The 22,094-nt window shown below is 40.9% G+C and overlaps 1 long non-coding RNA gene across 4 annotated transcripts in view; it reads right to left on the bottom strand.

Annotated features, from left to right (window-relative positions):
- Positions 1-234: 234 nt before the first annotated feature.
- LOC125704023 (uncharacterized) overlaps positions 235-22,094 on the bottom strand; it is a 38,808-nt gene continuing 16,948 nt past the window's right edge. The window contains exons 1-4 of one of the 4 annotated variants that reach the window (XR_007381014.1): positions 4,204-5,474; positions 3,046-3,142; positions 1,240-1,400; positions 235-861 (exon numbers count right to left, since the gene is read on the bottom strand). This is a non-coding gene — a long non-coding RNA (uncharacterized LOC125704023). Of the gene's footprint in view, positions 862-1,239; positions 1,401-3,045; positions 3,835-4,203; positions 5,475-22,094 lie in introns of those variants that run through there. The other 3 variants (XR_007381012.1, XR_007381013.1, XR_007381015.1) reach the window with 3 other exon arrangements.

Here is a 22,094-nt window from a genome sequence, read left to right as displayed (position 1 = left end):
GATTGCTTAGCCAATATAAAATTCTACTGCCCCACAATGTCCTATCCAGCATAATATCCAAATTACTTAAAATATCTAAAATAACAACAGAATATTTCAGGCTGAAATTTCTATTACATGATCATTTCTCTTTCGTCCTTTTTCAATTATGTGCTTTGGGGGCAAATGGCTGGATAACTGTGAGTTTCAATGGACAAACATTCTTTGGCTATTTATAAGAAATCAGAATACAGCATCAGATATATGATTTATAAGGATGTCCCAGCAACACTATATACTCTGTAACAATCGGCTGTCCTCTTGGAACTCGTGGCACAGCAGGTGCCCTTTGTGAAGTGCTGCCTCGTCCCCATCACGCACCATCCCTCTGAGATCGGCTGGGTTGAGCCTTCTTGCTTGGATCACAGTAGTCCTCTCCTATTCGATTCAAACAGCTGTCCGCTTTTTAAAGGCCTGTCAGTATGAAAGAGGCAGACGTCAGCTATTTGACGCTTGTCGGTCTTCTCCTTCATCTTTCCCGGTGCGATTCCTGAGTTTTCGGACTTTCCTCATCACCACGTTCAGAAGGCCCCATGGCACCAGTCACTGGAGCGTAACCCTAAAGCACGAAAGCAGCATCTCAGGCGGACGCGGTGCTGATGTGTATAAGAACAGGGGTTCTGCTGCATTCTAGACCAAAGGGGTCACTATGAGTAGAATTTCTCACTGGCCACTGTGAGCCACAGCAGAAGGGTCTGGTCATAATGCCTCTGTTAATTCCAGATGTACAACTTCAGCGGTGAAGCCTGGTGGTCCTGCTTCAGTGAGGTCTGTTTTTCCCCCCTCATTGGTTAAAGCCAGATAAAACTGTTTTTTCCGCTCCTTTTGAAACAAAGAAAAACATACAATCTCAAAATACAAAGGCCACCCAACTCCAAAGTCCAAATCCTTTAAGCACAGACACTTCCACGTAGAAAAACATGCATAGCATAGGTAGCTGTCAGACATATATTTCTATGGAAAATCTTTATTTTAAAAAAGTATTCTTTAGATTTTTTAAACAGGCAGTTTAAATGAAAAAAAAAAGTCTGTGTCCCAAAAATAGGTTCTGGCAAATACACTTAAATTCCAGCCACTTTTCAGTGGTTTCAGAAAGGCATGAACAAAAGGAGACCTCCAAAAACAATAACAGCAATCAGATGTTTCCGAAACTGTGCTCAATTAAATCCGGCGGACAAACAGTAGTAATGTCAGATGAACCTGAGGATGGTGTGGCGAAAAATTCTGCATAAGCGCTTAAGTGTGGAGTTGATGTCAGACTGTCTGTAGACGCGGTTTCAATCACGGTGTCTCAGAGGCTCCTCCGGTCCAGGCTGCTGCTTATTCCGCTCTCAAGTTTAATTTCTGCTGAAATACAGTCACTGAAAGGGATATTAGAAACTGAGCCTGAGGAATGAGCCTTTCTATGTAACTACATACATTACAGAGGAAGCTCAGGCATAATGACATTATTAGTAACACTACAATTAGCAATGATTTGATCGGTAAGATTATTATATATATATTGTTTCTATACATGATACATATTAATCACCCAAGTAATTAATAAATGAATAACAATGAAGATGCCGTGCGTGGTCCTTCGTTTATGAATGCACCTGACAGTTTCAGCATTAAAGGTCAATGTTTGTCTGTGCATGTGAGCTATTTGAGGACAGGAACTGTGATGGAAACCCCCGGTCGACCCAGGGCTGCGCAATATTGGAAAGAATGAATATTGGGATATTTATTTATTTGCAATAAATAAAAAAATATATATATATTGCAGTAAGTTGAAAATGTACCCAAAATTAAACAGCCTAATAACAAGCTCTCTCAATAGTTTGTCCGATCAGCAGGTGCTGCTGCTTTGGGTTGTTCCAACAGACACAAAACAGTGGATTTGCTAAATATCATGAGGGCCCAGTGCGCTAAGCCTCCATGCCTGTAATCAGAAGGTGGCCAGTTCAGGTCCTACCACAGTATGTCTGCATGGGCCCTTAAAGCCCAGCTCTCTGGGGACCGCGACAGGTGGCTGCCCTTCACAGCCAGCTTCCTTTCATCGAAAGAGAGCAAGCCGAGGGAGGTGTAAAGAGAATTTCCCCACAGGGATCGATAAAGTATCAATTATTATCATTAGAATTCAAAACATTTCCATATAGGGGAAGACGAATGTCCTGTGGTGACCAGTTCTTGTTCACATCTCTCCTCTTCACTCATTTTTGTGGCGTTTCTCACAAGCACACCAGACTGTCTATGAGTCTGACAGCACGGACGAAAATGACCGACTGGACTGGAGAGCGCTGACGGACCTCGTGCAAAAGCAGCGGCAATAAACCGCACACCGATTTTTGTAACGTGCACTACGTCATCTTGAAAATGAAAAGTTGAAATTGCTATCTTGCTAAGTTTTGTTACCTATGACAGAGTAAACACCAGATGACTGCCGCGGTCCTTGAAATGCAACAAATGCATGTGCATTGCATGCGATGTCTATATTGACATCGCATATCGTGCGAGCCCAGTCCGTCCTCCAAACATCTGCATGAAGCTTTTGTCAGGACCTGAGCATACGGTACACACCCGCAACGGAAGGAATGTCGCAGTTCCACTACAGCGAACGGTGCGGCTAATGAACAGACTGAGAGTAATTATTGACTTCTGCGGTATCGTTCACCTCCTAGGGGCTGAATCCCAAAAAGGGAGCGTAGGGGTTAAACATGCCGTGAAGATGCCCATCAGCAGTTTTCACGCCACATCATACACAGCAAGAATGTGAGGTCACCAGTCTGTCACTGTTATGTTTCATTACCTTTAATCTGGTATTTTCAATCAGTTTGTTTATATCCCAGTTTTTATAGTCTACCACCAAACTCTAGTTAACGAACTTCCCAGAAAACCACGTACTTAAATATAGTTTATCAAGAGATGTTTAATACGAAGCATTTTGGAGTGAAACGTTCAGGCCGCCCTTAAGCAAGTACGTTGCAGAACTGATTCCATATGACTATTGAAACAGCCACAGACCTTGAGGGATTCGCCTCAGCTGGTCAGGGAATCCCTCCTTCAGCTCATCTGCAACTTTTCCCTCTTTAAGTCGTCCCGATGGGGGCTCCACGATGTGCTGAAACATGGAAGTGAACCTTCCAGCCGAGACATAGCCAAGGGCCGTCCATCCATCCATCCATCCATCCATCCATCGTCCATCCATCCATCCATCCATCCATCCATCCATCTTCGAATCACTTATCAAGGATTGTCACATGCAAGGTGTACAGTCAGACTACAACCTGCAATTAAACCAAAGGTGGTTAACTCTGCCGTAAAAAAAATAGTAAACGCAATAAAGACGTAAAAAGTAGCAATGGAACAGAAATTTACACTGAAGAGAAAGTAAAAACAAAAAAACAGGAAAAGAAAAAAGATCAGAGATACGCAACATAGTTTTAAAAAAAGTGTGGTGCATGAGTATGAAGTGGATAAATTATAACAATTGATTAAGTCTTAATCACATTAAGTTTGCAATTTAGGTCATGGTGAGGCCTGTAATAATCCAGCAAATAAATTAATGATGATAAATGAACTAACAGCAAAAGAACATAACTTTAGTTACATAAGATCTACCATCATCATGAATAACCTGTCCTGAGAATGGTCTCCTCTCGTATGCAAATTTCTTATATTCTTATCTTATTAGCATCCATTTTGCATAAATACATATTAATTGTAGTCGTGGGCTTTGAAGTCTACCCAGCAAGAGCAAAACCCCAGGCAGTGACGGTTCCAGACCATTTTAACTGCGGGGGGGGGGGGGGGGGGGGGCTGGGGGCAGTTATTTTGTTAGGGGAGTCAGATGCATTTGACCTTGATGTCCTGCAAGTATTACTTACATTAAGAAACAAAGGACAATCTTGAAAAGCGATGTTATTTATGCAATGCTTTGCAGTCACATCTTGCCGTTGGGGTCAGTGCTCATCCATCCCTGTCCTTCGTATCTCTTCCCCATTTGGCCAGCAGGTGTCGCTGGCCGTCCTGTTTCCTCCTCTGTCTTCCTACTAGCTCCTAGTGTGTTTTCTTATCCCACCTGTTGCCTGTTTTCCCTGCACCCTTGCTATTGGCTAATTGCCTCGTGTTCCACACCTGTCCCCTCATTAGCCAGTTGTCTGTTTGTATTTAAGTGCTTACCTGTGTTCCCTTCCTTAGTTAGCAACGGCATGCTATGTTCTTGCATGTTGCTCTGGTCCCTTGCCTGTTCTCGCTCCTGGTGTTGCCTTGTTCCCTTTTGGTTTATGACATTTCTCCGTTATTTCTCCCCATTTGTTGTGTCCTTTGTATTTTACACCTTCCGCGTCGTGTTCCATTTTCTTAATAAACCCCTCTGTCTCGTCTCGGAGTCGCAAGTTGACTGCGACGTTCCCTTCCTGCTTGCATCATGCATCGCCAATGCAACAGTTGCATTTTTCACAAATATGTGACTCACTCCGATTTCTTGTTTAGTCTGTCTTGAATCCACAACCTTGAATATGTTTTTTTTCTGTTGTTAACTTCGCTTTTCAACCGAGTGGAGCGACTCGACCACCCGGAGAACCCGCAGCAAGAGTCCGTCCAGAATATTTGCTTATGTTTGTGTTCTGTCTTTTCCCAGAACACAAAATTTTGTTCCACACATATAAATGCAAATAGTAATATTAATATATTTATTTCAGACTCAAGCAGCATGTGCATTTAGGGAGGTCATGGGGGGGGCATGCATGTTGTCATTGGGGTAAAATGCCCCTGTCGCCTCCCCAGAACACCTCCTGGCCCTAGACAGGGGATGCCTTGGACAGAAACTCACAGAAACATGAGCACAGAGACACTAATTCAGCTACCTGTGTGTTTTTGGGTTGGAGATGAAAACCCAGAAAAATCCCCACAGCAACATGCACATGGCCAGGATGGGAACATCACACCTCCCGGCCTGGAGGCATGAGATGGAGCTATTCACTCCGCCGGATTTCTCTGAGCAGATTTATCTTCTGTCAGTGGCTGGTTAGTTGTATGGTTATTATTTTTTTCATAACAGAATAAACTTTGCAGGATATTTTCATCTTTTAAATATGTTAGTTTGTGCTTAGATGAATGTTTAAAATTTCCAGGGAGCAATCTGTCAACAATAAAAAAAAGAAGACGGAGTTTAATTGACGAGGTTAATATAGAGAACACGTGGTGCGTTTCCAACGTAACAACGTAATCTCGTAACAGGTTGTTCGTACGCAGGGGACGAGTGTAATCCTTTTTTTCTCTAGCTGTTTGTGTCTACAGATGCTTAATTCTTTTCCCACTACCGGGGCCAATTGCTGATCAAGCTGAAATGTTTCTGTCAGTTTCACGTAATAGGAACACTTCCCAGTGCTGCATGTTTTGCGATTATGTACTTGCAGTACAATTTATCATCAAACAGAAATACTAAGATACCAGTCAATTAAAGGTAATCAAAGTGCGCATAGTAGGCATACAAGATTTCGCGTAAAAGGTATAGATTTTTTAAAGTTGTTTTAAGGCCGTGTTACCAAAAACCATGCAGTTAAGTTTATGGACATTAGGACCTTTCTAGCTTTTTACTTTTATTAAATGTAATTAATCAGCATTATGGAGTATCCCCAAGGCTAAATGAAATGTTTTATGACGTTAAAGAATGCATTGAAGCCCCCCCCCCCCCCCCCCCCTTTACCTTATACAATCCACCATAGCTATTCGAGCGTTTAAGAAGGGGAGGGTTAGATCTGTGTGGTCCCGAGCTTCTTTCTTCGTGTCGCGACATGAGATCCAGGCTTTGGGATGGCGAAAAGGTGGCATCTTTCCTAGATTTTTGTGGTTGCGACGAAGTCCCGATTATCCGACAATTATTAGTTATATTAGTCCAACAGACATGTGCCCGAGGCTGTCATACGAAACACACGAGAAATTCTACAAATTGCAACTTTGCATGCAAACTATAAGCAGATGGGGACGCTAATTATAGGTTTGTACAGTGTAATGAGAGTATTCTGCTGTACTCTCATTTGGGTTGCGTGGTTTTTTCTTCGAAACCTAGCGGTATGGGTCTGCATTTGATTTGTTTAATTGTCTTAATGGCAACATGCAGCAAAAAGTAACACGCAGGTGCACGTGAGCGGCCAGTTTGCGCATCACGCTACAGCTTTCAGTCTCTCCTCTGAGGTGGGAAGGGGCGGCCCACCTACCTGGCATCGTCTGTAGTCTACAGTCACCCACAAATGAACCTGATCTACCGGAGCGACTCTTCTCGCGTCGATCAGACCCAGTACTACGGGGCCGCCTATATTCTTCCTATTCCCTCCAGGAAGCTGAGAGTTCATCTGACATTTCAAAATTAAATAGTGAATTATAATGTTACAGATCAAAGACTTACAAATATTCATTAAACTTAAAATGTTTCACTTCGTTTATGTTATCTTATTAGCAAACAATTCAGCTTGTAACACACCCTCAAACATAAAAAATAACGAACATCAAATATCTGGTTTCATTTATATATCCCATTTGTTATTGTAAAACACCACCGTAGCAAGTCAAAATAAACTGGCTTTTTAAAAGTAACATTCATTTTCATATCAAATATATGTCGGTGATATGTAAGCGGTTGCATCTGCTCATAAAGCTATTATGTTGTCATTTGAAATGACTGACTTAATCTTGTTTTAATGGGACATTTGTATAACTCAGCGCACGACAGTCGCAGATGGAGAAGTTCTGGCGATTGCTAATTATTACTTCGTTGAAATGAACCAGACTTCGGCCTTTCGTTCCAGCGCCTGGGTGGAGCGGGGCATCATGTCCTCTCTTTGCAATCTGCATATGGTACAAGCAGCCGTCCCGTGTGGGTGACACCAAACGATTTAAATCTAAATTTTGCACTCCGTGGGTCCGTCATTCCGAGCGCGGGAATCATGCTTGCGCGGTATCTTTTTACTTTTCACTATCGAAAGTCCCGTCTCTAAATGACAGATCCTACTGTGCAATAACTTATATTTTTTGCACGCTTGACCAAAATCGTACGAGCAGGTCATGACACGTAGAGAACTGGCTTCATATTCTTCAAGGTAACGTGAACCATTGCCAGACTTAAATGAAAACAAAATGCAAGCTGATTACGCAAAAAACGAAGTATTTTGTTAGATGTTGAATACTGCGGACATTCATAACTTTGCTTTGTAACTGGCAATACATTGACATTTATAATTTTGATATGTCAAAAAAAAAGAAAACTTAAAAAGGTAGGGCAATATGTCATATGGCACTATTACACAAAATACATTTTGTTCCAGGTCCGTCTGAATCCTTCGTGTTTTTCTTATCACACTGTGCTTGTTAAAACTGCTTTCTTTGAGTCATTCAAATGTTGTAAATATATAATTACCAACAGAGATAATATTGGGGGAAAAATATGCTTACATGGTACTGATTCATTTGGGTTTCATAAAAGAGCGTATTTGATGTCAGACATTTAGGTGTTAATAGGCTAACAGGGTGCAGCTGCCCAGCTGTGGATTATATTTATACATATTAAACACGCACGTTGTGCTTGATGGTGCTACAGGCTAACAGGGCCGACAGCTAAAAGCAGGGCTGGGTGTTCATGCACCAAATGAGTCAGGGGGGTTTGGGGAAAGGACTACACACATTTTCTCTTTTAAAATCGTAATTATATTATAGCTATATCAACCTTTGCTCCGAATCGAAAAGCCCCCCCGGCATAAATGCCACCTGCACCAACTATTCATTGAATATTGAATATGTATATATGTCTTTAAAGAAGTGTACCTATGCTAACTTTTTTCTTTTTTAAGTGAAGTTAGTTAATTTATTAACCTGGCCATTCGGTCTGAATCTGAATTTTTATTTTTCGATTCAATTTCCATATTGATGCTAAATCGCTTATGATTCAAGTGTTTTCTGGATACGAGGGAATCTGCATTAGCATCTTGCAGCTCTCAGGGACACATTATTATAATTTCTTTGCATCTCGATTGAGCATCACGTTCTGCGCTTTTAGAAGCAGGTGACACAACAAAGTCCAGGGAATCACAGTGTTATTACTGAACTGCATATTTATAGGTGACACCTATTTGCACTATAAACAGATGACTGAGGTATCGTTTGAAGCAAAAGCAAGCATTTCTTTTGCAGAACAAGTAACTGACCTGATGCAGCACAGCAAACATGAGCGCCACAACATAACTCTCATCCACTGAGGTATCACAGATATGTTTGTTACACTGGAAAGGTCCAATGTCCTTATCGGCTTGTTTCTGTATCAGGAGGTAAGTCGCATGTTCTAACTATATACTGACTCAGAAATCGTGATGGATTCCTTATTTTGAACGAATGCCACTGGATGAGAAACTCGCCATTTGTAGAGGGTTATGAACTTCCTGAGGGAGGCGCTGTTGTTCATCGCCTGCTCACGTGACATACACCGTTTGTACGTTCCATGCGTACCAGGTAGCATATAGACAGTGATAACCGATAAAAACCAGAAATACCTGTCATCAAGTCACACTTAAGAAAATATTTTCTATATTCAGTTTAAACTACATTTTGTATAGTTCCTGTCAGAGATTTTGCATTAGAAAAATTGATTTACACAATTTTACCTTTTAACAACATAAAACATTTTACATTGTGTTTTAAATTACTTCACTGAGTGCGGTATATCTTGTAAATTCAGGAATGCCTTCTCTATATATGGAATGTCTGTCAATGAATGACACATTGCCAGAAATAAAGGATATTTGTTCCATATTGACCAAGAGCATAGGTAAATACTGGTAGGGAGCGAATCAACCCTGAAACCCCCCCCCCCCCCCCAACACACACACCTAAACACACACAGTTCTCCCTCGGTATTAATGACGACATGTGACCATCCATTTCCAAATCTACAACCTCAATATTGACCAATGACAGTCACAGCAGAGTAACAAGAGAGTGACAACGGAGATTTCAGCATCTGTGAGAAAGAGTGACACCGAAGACACCGTCTGGCTGTAGCGTGGGGAGGGCAGCCCAGTCATGCAGGGTTCGGAGCTGATTTGGCTAGTAAAGTACAGCCCAACCCAAAGGGTGGTCTCTGAATCAGGCCCAGTCTTGGCAAGACCCAAGCACTGAAATTGAAAACATACGTGTTTGGAGTTCGTTCTATGAGTTACTACTGTTCGACTGTGATTTACAAGAGTGTGTGAGATATAGAAACCTCTCACGCAACTCCAGATATGCTATGAGTGAAAGCACATTGCGAAATCCGCCCACTTCATTCTACTCAGATTGAATATTCTGTTTACACATTTTCCTAAACTTCCATCTCATCATCTCCCTTTACTGCTGAGAAATCAATCCGCATTTTTTAATATCAGATATGCTTTGCGACATCCTGCGGAGTGAAAGCTGCACCTATCTCGTACCTTCTACTCCGTGGGATGGACCCTAGGCTCACCAGCACCTTGCAGAGAATAAGCAGTTATGGAAGATTGATGAGTGGATGGTAGATAAGTTTCCGTTAAAAGGATGTTATCAACCTACAATAATTGGGAAAAGGTGGAAAAGTTTAGCCATAATCAGTGTTTTATAATGATTGTTTTTTTAAGTATATTTTGATAGCCTTGTTCTCCAGTTATAAACCGGAAATACTTGCAACATAACTGATTACAACAACAGTCTCAGTCGTCTAGGTCCCTGCTCCTCCGATGCATATATATCAGCAAACCCCCCCCGGCCCTAGACTGTACCTTCAATGCAGCAGCCTGCCACCCGTTCTGCACATTTTTCCATGTTTGCTGTGAAGTTTACACTCACGCTGGTGATCTTGTTCAGGCCGGTAACATGTAAATGAATCAAGTGGTTTAAAAACTCTGCATTGGACTGCTGCTGATTACCTCCGTCTTCCGCCCTCTAACAGTCCTAACATCATATGGCATCTCATCTTGACTCTAGCGGTATATACATTTTCCGTTACGGATATTTGCCCGCCAGGTGTGCTCTGGGGTCTCTGCAGCCAGCTACACATCACCAGACATCATAAAGAAGCCCACATCACAGCACCTGGCAGGTGTTAAACATCCTGAACATTGTGAGGTCACGCATCACTATCGTATCATTAAAATCCACCAGATTAAATGCTTGTCATCTCCTCAAGGGAAGCCTCAAAATTCTGCATCTTCACGGCAGTTTCACAGGGAACAGGAAAAGTAAATCCTTTCTTCCCTTTGAGACCCGTCGCATAGGTAGTTCATTGATAGATGAAATTATTGGATTAGAAATTCATACAATTCAAAACCTGGAAGTAGCCACTCACTAGAAGAAAGTCACTAAACTCATCTGCTTATTACCTCTGCCATAGGGTTACCACCCAGCCCGGATTTCCCAGGCTCACCTCGGATCCTGGTCATTCTGTGGCAGGGAATAATAACCCCTATCCATTCTGCTATCCAGCAGACCGAAACAACCTTTGGAATGGTGTCACAACGTGCAAAATCTTTGGTCAATAACTGAGCGTCCAGAAATTTTTCCAGACTGAGGTGACAACCCTAGTGTGTCACTTGTCAGTCCTGTTTCCCATCTGCCCCAGTCCACACTGACAGCCCCTTAGAAATCCCCCACCACAGGGGTACCTGCCTGGGCCCAGACGTGAGACCTGCAGGACATGTCTGTGGAAATCCACCCAGTTTATTGTCAAAACAGCCCCCCCTGGCCCCTTTCCTACTATTGTTAAACATCAACGACTGTGACTGCTGAACTCGGTGAGAGCAGGTCTTTGGGGGATATGCGCGTCCATATATTAATTCATCCTGACCGCCTCGTCCACTGAGTGGGAATGAACCGACATGCCAGACACTTTTAAGAAATTCTATGAAAAACAGAGAAATGGTGAAAGCAATCACGTTATATGAGTCATACTTATATTTGTAAACAAAAAGAACAGAACAGATGATGAGGCTATGAAATCACGCAAACATTTAGATACCATAATGATTCGGTTTTCAAACTATCCCAAAAAGGCTATTTAAAAGCTTGTTTCTTGCTCTGATAAATTGTCATCCTATTTCCATGGAGGTGTGGACCACAATCTTCATTTTATTTCTTTTGACAAATTATCTATTGAATCAGTTATTTAGACAGAAGGAACGGCTTTGATCGTCGTGGCAATTAGACTCAACTGTGTTCGTAAATTTTATTTTAAAAAAGAAAAAAAAAGTTATTGGTTATGGTTTTAAATATTATGTCCGCGATAAAAAACAACTCATTCCGTCCGTCAGATGTTGCCATGGTGCTGACGCCGGTACTTAAGCAACTGACTCATTTACGTCTCTGGCTTTCGGCAAGAACGTCTCTAATAAATATTTCATCAGGTGGTTTGGACTGACTTTACAAACTTGACATCTCTCGCCAAAGGAAAGGTGCGTAAAGCATGGAAGTGTCGCTCCAGCGAAACCAGCATCTGACGATGGGTCGGGCACTTGCGAAGGGACGTCTTTTTACGACCGTCAATCCATCGTTTCCTGTGAAGTAGAGTCATAAAAACCGGAGGCGGGGGTGTCTCGGAAGACCGCGGCAAACCGTTTCCCGCTTTACCCCTTATTAGAGGTTACGGCGGAGCTGCTCGCTTCTCCGCCAGCGGGGAGCTGCAGCATCCAGTCCTACTGGAGCCGGGCCGAGTGACGCGGACTGCACTTCGTCACGAGTAATTACCAAAAAGCTGCGATTTCCTTTTTTGCACTTGTACCGCCGTACAGCTTTAAGTAACAAAAAAATCTTTGCTCATCGGAGAGACCGAGTGTTTTGATTCGAGGCGTATAAATTTGCATATTTGAGTGATGTTGAGGCATTACTTCAGGATTTACAAACGCATGATCATGTATACAAAAGACGCTGTTGTTTACTTAGAGTCCGGACAATCCTTTCCACTGTATGGTATGTGCCCTCCGCCGGTAGAATGGCTGTAGTGAGGCGTTTAAATTATGCGCCCTGTTGGAAAGCAAGAACAGCCCTCCCCACGGCACCGCTTGGAGAAATTCACAGCCGCGGGGCGTGTTTTGTCCCCTCTTCTGGTGCAATCGCTGGGCATCGTTTCCCCCAAACTGACATTTGGACAACGTTGCACGGATCGACCTGAAACAGAAACCATATGTAGCACTGGAGAGGACATATTAGGAACGGATTTTCGGGGCAAGCTGCAGTGCACTGACACATTCTGCTAAACTTCCCAATCCCACATATTACTGTAAAAAAAGTGTGCATTGTTTATTTTCTTACTTATATTCATAATATTCCAACACATTATATAGTTGGTGATTAATTAATATCATACCTGACATTAAATGGATGGGTTTCACTTTAATGTTTAAAGGGAAGTCTTATTTTTCCAGCGTACATGAATGTATGTCATGCTGAAATCAAAGCACGAACTGACACTGCGGAAGTAATGAGTGATAAGGTTTTTCCCAGGGTTCCGGTGAACCCGCAGTACTCAGGATGCCTTGTGGCAAAACCTGTTCAGTGTAGCTTGTGATATATGTGAGCCGATAGGAAAAAACAATGAAATGTTACAGAAAACAGCATTTTCTCCACTCTGCAGCTACTAGTGACCATTGATGGTAGTCAAATGGTCTGCCAGGTAAACAAGTCAGATATATATTGCACCACAGCATAATTTTTTGGTTCACTCATTTCTGAATTTATGGGTGTGCATCTGTGAGTAATATATATATTTTTTTGCAAACTGCAGCCTGGTTCTTCTCTGTTTCTCATTAATAAAGGGCTTCTTCCTTGTTTTAGGGGACTTCAGTCCTGCTTCTAAGAGCCTGATACGAACTGTTCTAGCAGTGCACTTCACACCACTTAATGTTTTCCAGTCCCTTTGAAGGTCACCTGATGTCATCTTACGATTCATTTTTTTCCGGGGCCGGATATGACTGTTAGGGTCTGCTTTAGGTGCCCAGCTCTGCTCTCCAACACCATTCCTATGAGTTTATGAAATTAAAGTTTGTACCAAAAAAGCACTTTAGATTCAAACTTCAGCTGTGACTGGGATTTCTGTTCAGCTGGACGGTAAGTGGCATGTGGCTGATATGAAACATACCCAGGTAAGAGATGCAGAAGAGAAACTCAACCAACTTTAAATCCAGAAGGGGGATCTTCTCTGTTACCTTCGAGCAAGACACTTAAAGATCTAATGCAGGATGTTTCTGAAATGGGATTATGCTGTACACCTATTCTATCTGGATCATCACATACTGTACCTAAAGTGAAACTGAGGAGTAATTCTTTCCATTTCCACCAAACTCAGCTTTGCTAATCTGTCTTTTCGATAGGAATTGACATGAAAACCCGGTTATTTTCACTCTTTGAAATTATTTGGGTGTAAATGGGAAATACTCCTGTCAAGGAAACGTCTTTTCGTTGTTTATTCACGGAGCAGATGAAAATTAATTCACAAGAAAGACACCAAAGAGCCCCGTGTTCATGGAATAAATGAATCCTGCAAAGAGACCCAGTATAGCCTAAACAACTGGGGATACATTTTACGTCCCTTTCAAATTCAGCTCAAATAAATCCTGTGAAGTGGATGCAATCTAGCATTCCCACCATTTGGGACGTGACGTAATGTGGCAGACAGACAGTTCAGTGTCAAATGAGGTGCACCCTGTGTCTTTTAAAGTAAATAAATCACTATATAAAACTGCTGCTACAAAAAAAGTTATAAACACACTGACAGAGGACTACCAGAAAGAGACGTGGCAGGTTTTTGCACCGGTAGTAAGAAAAATCTGATCATCTTTTACTCCGTAGATCTTCAAAATAGACATGCCTGCTTTGCCGGAGAGTCACATTCAATTCATTCAGCCAATCTTTTCAAGATAAAATGTGCTGCATTTTTAAACTTGAATATGAGGGTGCTTTAAGCAAAATATTATAGTCTAGATTTTAACTTACTGTATATGATACTCCATGCACATACAGGGTAATTATGGGAGGATAAAATCTATACAAAAATATCTGTCCACATGCCATTACAGAAGTCTCCAACAGGTAGAAGTGATATATATTGATGTGGTGTAAATAGACCTCAATGGGATACCAGCGTGGTGTGGAGTCTAGTGGGGCCAGTTCATGGCAGACAGGGTCTTTCTTTTGGAGGCTACCTTGATTTCAAAGCAGCACTGTGTTGTGGAAAAGTACAACGTTCCTTTAAATTGTTTTCATAGCGTGTTAGTCAAATTCTCTACAGGCTAGCAAAATAACAAGCTCTAAAACAATCGCAGTGCCGGCCTCCCTTAAGCCTTCATCTGGAAGCACTTTGGCCTGCAGAGGAAGATGACGGTCACATTAACGATAATAGTTACGAGGAAGACACAAAAACGATGAGTTTGTTCTGAGCGGTTCACTATCACATCATTTTCAAAATAAGTCTGCAGGAAGTATTTAAGCGTTAAACGAAGACAAACGTGGAATGGCAGACCCAGTTCTACAAGTTATTGCCTAATTTAGTTAATTATCATTTATCCCTTTGGTATTATATCCCCTGGTAATTGTTGAAATTTTACCCCCATATTTCATCATTTATGGAGGAGGTGACCAAGCTGGTGGTCAAAAAACTGCGGCAGCTCACTGGCATCGTTATGAATCTGAGCACGCAAATACGGTACTTGATGTCTGCTTCTATTCTAACAGCTTTTAGACTGACAGAGAAAAATCTCTGTGTACCAGACACTCTGCTGAGAAGTATTTGGTGTTATACAGCCCTAAACAGCATCTGGCAACAACTCTTATACGAAACAGTCTGAAATCCCTGATCTGGGCGGATGTGTTGAAATTACTATAACTCCGAGACAAACCGAAGAAAAGAAAATCTGTTTAATCAATGCTTTTGGATCTATTAATTATGGCGGGATTAAAAAAAAAAACAAAAGCATGTTTTAAATGAAATTAAAAGTTGCATAACACAATACAAACTTTTTAAAAGCCTTACAGCGTATTCATTTGCGGAAACATCAAAGAGCCTGGATGATAAATGAACAAATTGCTAAGACAAGCAAACATCTACAGATGTGACGTCAGGCTAATAAAGAACAGAACACTGTTTAATTCTTACTCCATAGTAATTGTCATATACTTGTATAAAAAACAAAACACCTGACACGGGTCCTTTAGCCCATTATCCTTGTTCGTTTACTTGCGCTTCAGCTAAAATTTCAACTTAACCTTTTCATTGCTTTTACTGGAAAGACTCATAAAACCTGATTGGTTGCAATCTGTAAAAATGTTAACTGGAATGTTTGTAGAGCATGTACAGTTACCGCGCTGTGTTCGGCACTATCTAATTAGTACCGAAATTCCGGTATTTTGAGTGGCTGACAAACCAGCTTCACATTGATAATGACATTAAAACGCCTTTGTGTATTAACAGAAAAACATTGTACGCGATTAACATAATCGCATCAGGCTGTGAGCCTGCCTGGCACCCTTTATTGTTAAAATTAATGAACGAATGCAGGAAATAAAATCACTGACTGATAAACTGCCAGCTCAGTAACATCTGAGGACTGTAGAGACCTTAACAAAGAGGCTTGTTGGATCACCCGTGAAAATGAGATGGAGTATTTCTACCGGACATCAGTATATCTCCTGCTGCAAATTTGCTTTGTGTGCAAATTTGATTCTGATGGGAATGTAGTTGAACTTTTATAAATCTTACGCTTGTACACATGATGCTGATGTGCACATGGATTATTAAACCCGTCCATTCATCTTCCATCCAGTTATCCAGGATGGGTTAACTGGAAGGGAGGTCTCAGAGCCTATCACAGGTAGCAAAGGTTATAAGGCAGGGCATGCATGTTATAGCATACATAATGGACAATTTAGAGACTATTTAGATTCATCCAATTGCCCATCTTTGGACTGGGAATGGAAATTTGGAAATGGAATGAATTTACTGTCATTTTTAGATAGCAAGTATGAAATTCAATCACTGCATATCCAATCTTACTAGGAGGATATCATAGACAAATCCAGGTAAGAGCAAAGCCTGGGGTCCATTTCTCGGGTGCTCCAGGAGCAGATTTTAGGGCTTAGGAGCCCAACAGTGACATACAGTGCTAAGGAGATTAAGGGGGATTCAGATCAGCGACCTTCCTGACACAGGCACAGACAGCCAACCCACAGAGCTACAAGTCACCCCAACACAGGCATAAGTGAATGCTTTGCTTGACTCCTATGCCAATCAGAACCCAGAACATGAGAACTCCACACTCACAGAGTATGGGTGGGATGGTGCTGGTATGGGGCAACAGCACTATCATCTGAGCCACCCTGCTGCATGGATTATTACCACCTGAAATCTAATATTTCATCTTGGAGGTAACAGAACCCTTTGTTCCACCACCTTACGTGGGATATTTATTGCAATCGTGATTGGTTATTTTGGTGATTTGATTTGAGGCACTTGAAGGTAATTTCACCTTTTTAGCCACTCCCACCTCACATGGCCCTCATTCAATCACACGATACATGTGCACAAGACTCTCCAGTCCACTAGCTCCAGATAATGTGTAAACGCTAAAGGAAAAGGCTACGACCACACAATCCTCAGCTGGAAGATAATTCCAGGGGTGCTGTTTGGGTCTTAGCATGACCAAAGCAACCAAACCATTTGAAGGGATTGTTTTATACATAACAAAGCTCTCCTGGATTACCATTCTACTGGTTATTTTAGGATTAGACTCTTTTTAAAACCCTAAGGCACTGTAATGTTTATTTAAGAACTGCTCTTGTTTTTTATACATCGGCGTATATTTGATTTTAGTTACAGCAGCCAAAACAGTGACCCTGAACAGCTGCGCAAGTATTATCTAGGATCTATCTAGAATTCTCAGGTGACTTGAGGACTGAATGCATGTTCATATTTTTAACTAAGCCCTATTGCATTCACCTCAGTTTAAATCTGTCCGTAATGCAGTCCAGCCTCCTCATATGACTCCATTAAAAAACAAAACAAACAGAAAGCCCAATCTACAATCCCAGTTAAAAGAACAAATTGAATTTCGATCTCTAATCACTTATCAAAATGTTCTCATATGCAGAAGCTCTTCATATCGCTCGCTTCAAAGATGCTTTTAAAGATTATTATCTTAAGCTTGTACGGCTGAGTTACCCTGACGTCGCATCGTCGACTGTGTTGTTCAGTCTCCACAGACCAAAATGTGAGGAGGTGAATGCCCCAGTGTATTATTAAACACAATGTAATTGGATTTTACGTTTCTCTTGTATTAAACACAATGTTAAAAAATGGTCTTGAGTAATTGTTCTTTACTCGTGCTGCTCTAAATACATGCTTTCTGCATGGTTCAACAACCGTACAACCTAAATTAATGCTTTATAGGTATATCCAGGGGGTGGGGGAATGAAATGTTGGGTCCCCTGAATCTGCCAGGGTCTCCATGCCTCACCAGTGCCCTTGGGGATGGGGTATCAGGAATAGGGAACTACATCTGCAGTATCTTAAATGTACTACACTTGTGTACAGGACTTAGTCTTTGTGTAACATTAAAGATGGTATCAGATTATAAGCACCAGATACAGAGGTAACCTGCAGTGCGACCATCCATGTGCCCTCGGTAATCACTCATTGGAATATTTGGTTCTCATCTTGCAAAGGAAGCCTGGGTTTGGAAATAAGCACATATCTATCTGTGAGATGCTCAGCACCAAAAAAAAACCCAACAACGTAGCCAGGAATTTATTCATGAACAGCGTAACCAAGTACCCAAGTACCTAAGTACCCAAGTACCTAAGTACTCAAGTACCCAAGTACCTAAGGCAGAGATGGAAACAAAAATCATACGTACGAATTTTCTAAGTTTATAAGGAAAGTCAGAGTGCTGAGTGTTGCTCAGAACAGACATTGTATGTGAAATATATTAGTATAGTAGCACAAACATAAAATCCAAAAGAAATGTTTGTTCTAATTCTAATTTCATGTTTTCCCATAACAACGTGTACTACAATATTGATCTCTAACAGCTGATGCTTGTTGACATTCTTTCAAATCGAGGCCTATTTTCTTCTCCAGGATAACTTGTTTTGAGATGCAGTTGAAATTACCCAAATAAAAATCTACTAAAAACAGCCATGAGAATCGAGTGTCGCTCTGAGGGTAACGATGCAGAGACAAGAAAAAGGAGACCGAGATGTTTCCAGTTTGGGGCTGTCACGCCGAATGGCCCCTCACACCTCACTCTCGTTGGTGAGCTATTACAATCTGTCGCCTTTTGTTGCTTTCACACATACTTTTCTTTGCGATTCGGGAAAGACAGCTTCAAAGCAGTGGCCCTCATTAGTCTGAAAGACAACCAACCAGAAGAGATCTGGTCATCGGGGGAGACATTATCAGCGTCACCCCCAAGTCCAGCACATCAGCTCGCTAAAGGTTACGCTTAAGACTGATCTTATCGCAGAGCTTTTCTCCTGCAAGGTAAGTCTGTCTATAATTTCCCTCCACAAAGCTGTCGCCAGGAAACAAAGACCTTATTTAGAGGACATTAAAAGTGTGTTTAGGGAAAAGGAGAGTGCAGGTGGTTGTAACTTTTACTAAGACGTTTAAAAATGCTGGTGACTCAGGCTGAAATAAGTTTTACACCGGAAATTCTGACAGCAAGTACGTAAGTAAAACGTAGTGCTGCGTATTAAAACAGATTAGCTATGTCGAGCTAATTCAGAGCACAATGTCACTGCCTTTTATCGCCTGGAATGATGTGCTGCTTCCTCTAGCTTAAGTGGTAATGATCTGGGACAGATGAAGCAAACTGGAGAAGCTATCCAGGTATCTCATAGTCACACGTCTAAAAACCTGGGGCCTGTATCACAAAGCAGGATTTCTTGGTTAGCTTCACAACCTATTGTATTTAGGGTATCCTAAACTCTTAGGGAAAAAAAAAATAAAAATGTGTACTTCGGCTTGTCCCTGGGGCTGTACTCTCAAGGGTCTACCATTTGTACCCTTAGCTAGAGGTAATTGTAACTTTTAAGGTACAGAAATGGACTCTGAGGAACATTTCTGTACTATTGATGGTACATTAATACTGTTTGTACCTTGGGGATGTTCCTCAGAGTCCACTTCTATACCTTAAATGGTACAATTACAAGGGTACAGCCCCAGTAACAAGCAATACAAATTTTTACCCTAGAAAAAGCGTAGTTTAAATCGACTTTACTTTTGTTCACTTACATTTAGCATGAACTACCTTAAATGCGACAAAGTTTTCTTGCTAACCCACAAACACTGCTTCCTGAAACAGGGCTTTCCTTGGTAGGTATTGGTTTGTGTTTACTCATTAATTATAGCACAATTACGCGTAATTACCTATCGCTAAAATGAGGTGAAATATAAACCAGCACACACCAATTAGTCTGGCATTTGGAAAACATCAGTTTAAGACCGAGGTCTAAGAATAGGTTGACCTTAAACATGATTCGGTTGGCATTGTGCTTAAGTGAACCGTTCTATTTAATAAATGAATGTTTAGGTCTATATACTTATTTGCTGAAAGAGCATTTTGCTTGAAACATTAACATACGTGGTGAAACAAAATAAAGAATATTTATTCAAAAAAAATAAATAATAGAAGCGATACCTACAGTTAAACCATGACAGCATAACCGAAAACTTGTGCAAGTTTACTTAAACAAGGACAGATGTAAACAGTGAAGTCCTTTAACACCACCGCTAAGATACAGGCTACCATGCAAAACAGCGGCTACACCTGCAATAATATCACGGTACACAAAACGGGCAGTTCTGTTTTCATTATTTATTTATTTATTTATTTATTTATTTATTTTTAAAGCAATAGCATATAATCGACTGATAGGACCGGGAATTTCTCAGATTAACAGAGAGTTGAAGGAGATGTCCGGCTCTCCGCAGAAGCAGCCAGCACTACGGCTGGGATTCCGTGGAAATACTGCGCTCAGTATTTAATCTCGTGGGCCGGTTTAACAACGGCAGTCAATTAAAAGAAAAAAAAACGAAGTTTTAAAATTCTAGTCTCTATCAACAACGAATGCGAGAAATACGGGATCATGCCCAAGGCGTGACAGAAGAAGTCATTTTGCCTGTTTATTAAAAATGTATGAGAATATGATACTAGAGTGATTAAACGATCAGAATTCAATGCATGCCACCATACTTTTAAATATATTGCCTACATTGTTTTGCTTTTGTGGGCAACTTATCATCTAGTCTTGGTAGACATAGTCAGAATTCTTGCATTAACTTACTGTGTTGACATCCGAGTTTTGCAAGTTAATTATAAGACATATTCTGCCAAAAAGGGAGTCAACATCTGGCATTAAAACAGAGTGTTCAGGCTATGTTTGCTTTATATTATTGTGCATAAATATATGCAACCAATTTGATCATTTTAAAAAGGAGAAAATACATACTTCTCTAATATATGTCTCGGTTCCAGTTATAAACGGTGCATTTGAAGTAGGCATATCTTAAATTAACTTGGCAGATCAGATAAACTGGCTATATTTCAGTTGTCAAGATAATTGGATTTTACATTTCTCTCTAGCAATTCAAATAACTAAGTAAATTTGAAACATTTGATTTCAGAATACATTCCTCGCGGTTCTGTCCCAGACAGATTCACATGTAAGTAATCTTACTAGGGAAATATTACAGTGACGCAGCGGACGAGTGAAGAAAACAAAACCTTTAGGGTTTTAAAAGAGAGAGGGAGATGCCGTCTGTTTGACAGTGGGTTCGTTAGAAGCCTCAATAACTTATTTGTCAGCAGCAATTAGCAGTATGCTGCTTTATAGTTTCATCATTCAAACAAGAGACGAATATACTGTATATTTGTTGGTTGCCATTTAAATACTCTTTCATGTATATTTTCACAAGTATCGACTTTATTCATATTGTCCTGGCAATGAGGTGACGCATCATAATCCCTGCACTCATTTCCACAGCATTGCAAAAGATTGTTTCCAAGAAATATACTCGCCATCTTATCTGTCTTTCGCTAATAGTTTAAACACTGTCCTTCTTGTACCAAGTGCATCATTCCTCCAACTAAATCTATTAGAGAAATATTACAAAATGAATGACCTAAGTGACATTATTGTAAAGCCCTGTGCAAATATTTACTTAATAGAAAATATCACAAAATAAGTTATGGTGTTGGATGGGAACTCAGACAAGCTTTTATATACAAGTGCAATTGAAATGAATGACTTTTTTGGCTTTGTTCATATAAAACAGCATTTCCCACACCAATCCTTAGGGACCCACAGACAGTCCATGGTTTTTCCCTCTCCAAACTCCCAGCAGGGAGCAAAAATGTGGACTGTCTGGCAGGGAGCTCGGAGGAAGCAAAAATGTGGACTGGCTGTGGGTCCCTGAGGAGCGGATTGAGAGACACTGATAAAAAAAATGGAATATATCAGGCATAGTTTGATTCTCTGCACTATATATTTTCTTCTATGAATAATACTATATTTACCTCTTTGTGAATAATATGTCCTTTCCTCTGAACACTTCGCCTGGGTATTACTGCAGGCATAGTGAGGTGAGTTTCATACTTGTGAGATGAAAGGGAACTTTAAATTGAAAAAAATATATATAAACACATTCTCGAAAACAATGTCGTTCTTTGTTTCAGTTTCTGTTATTTAATACAAATGGGTTGAAGACGTCTGCAGGATTCTTTAAACATTGTAGCCATCAGTATCAATTCAACAGGTTTATGTCATGACATTGGAGACAAACTGTGCCACTCCAGGGTAACGTCCTCACATTTCTGTGGGAAGGAATTTTTGAAGTGTTGATTGTATCGGAGAGTCGGGTTTTCTGGTCACCGAATGACAAGTTTAAAGGCAAAAATAAGTTCAAGAAAAGTTTTCTCGCAACTCTTGGCTGGCAGCAGTTGGAGACCTCGTTGTGACCTTTCTAGCGCTTCCTGATAAATCTTCAGCATTTTCTTTTATCTTAATAGCTCTGTGTTGTCATT

This window comes from Brienomyrus brachyistius, chromosome 11, assembly GCF_023856365.1.
Source record: "Brienomyrus brachyistius isolate T26 chromosome 11, BBRACH_0.4, whole genome shotgun sequence".
In the NCBI taxonomy this organism is placed as follows: Eukaryota; Metazoa; Chordata; class Actinopteri; order Osteoglossiformes; family Mormyridae; genus Brienomyrus; species Brienomyrus brachyistius.
This window is presented reverse-complemented; position numbering and strand designations above follow the sequence as displayed.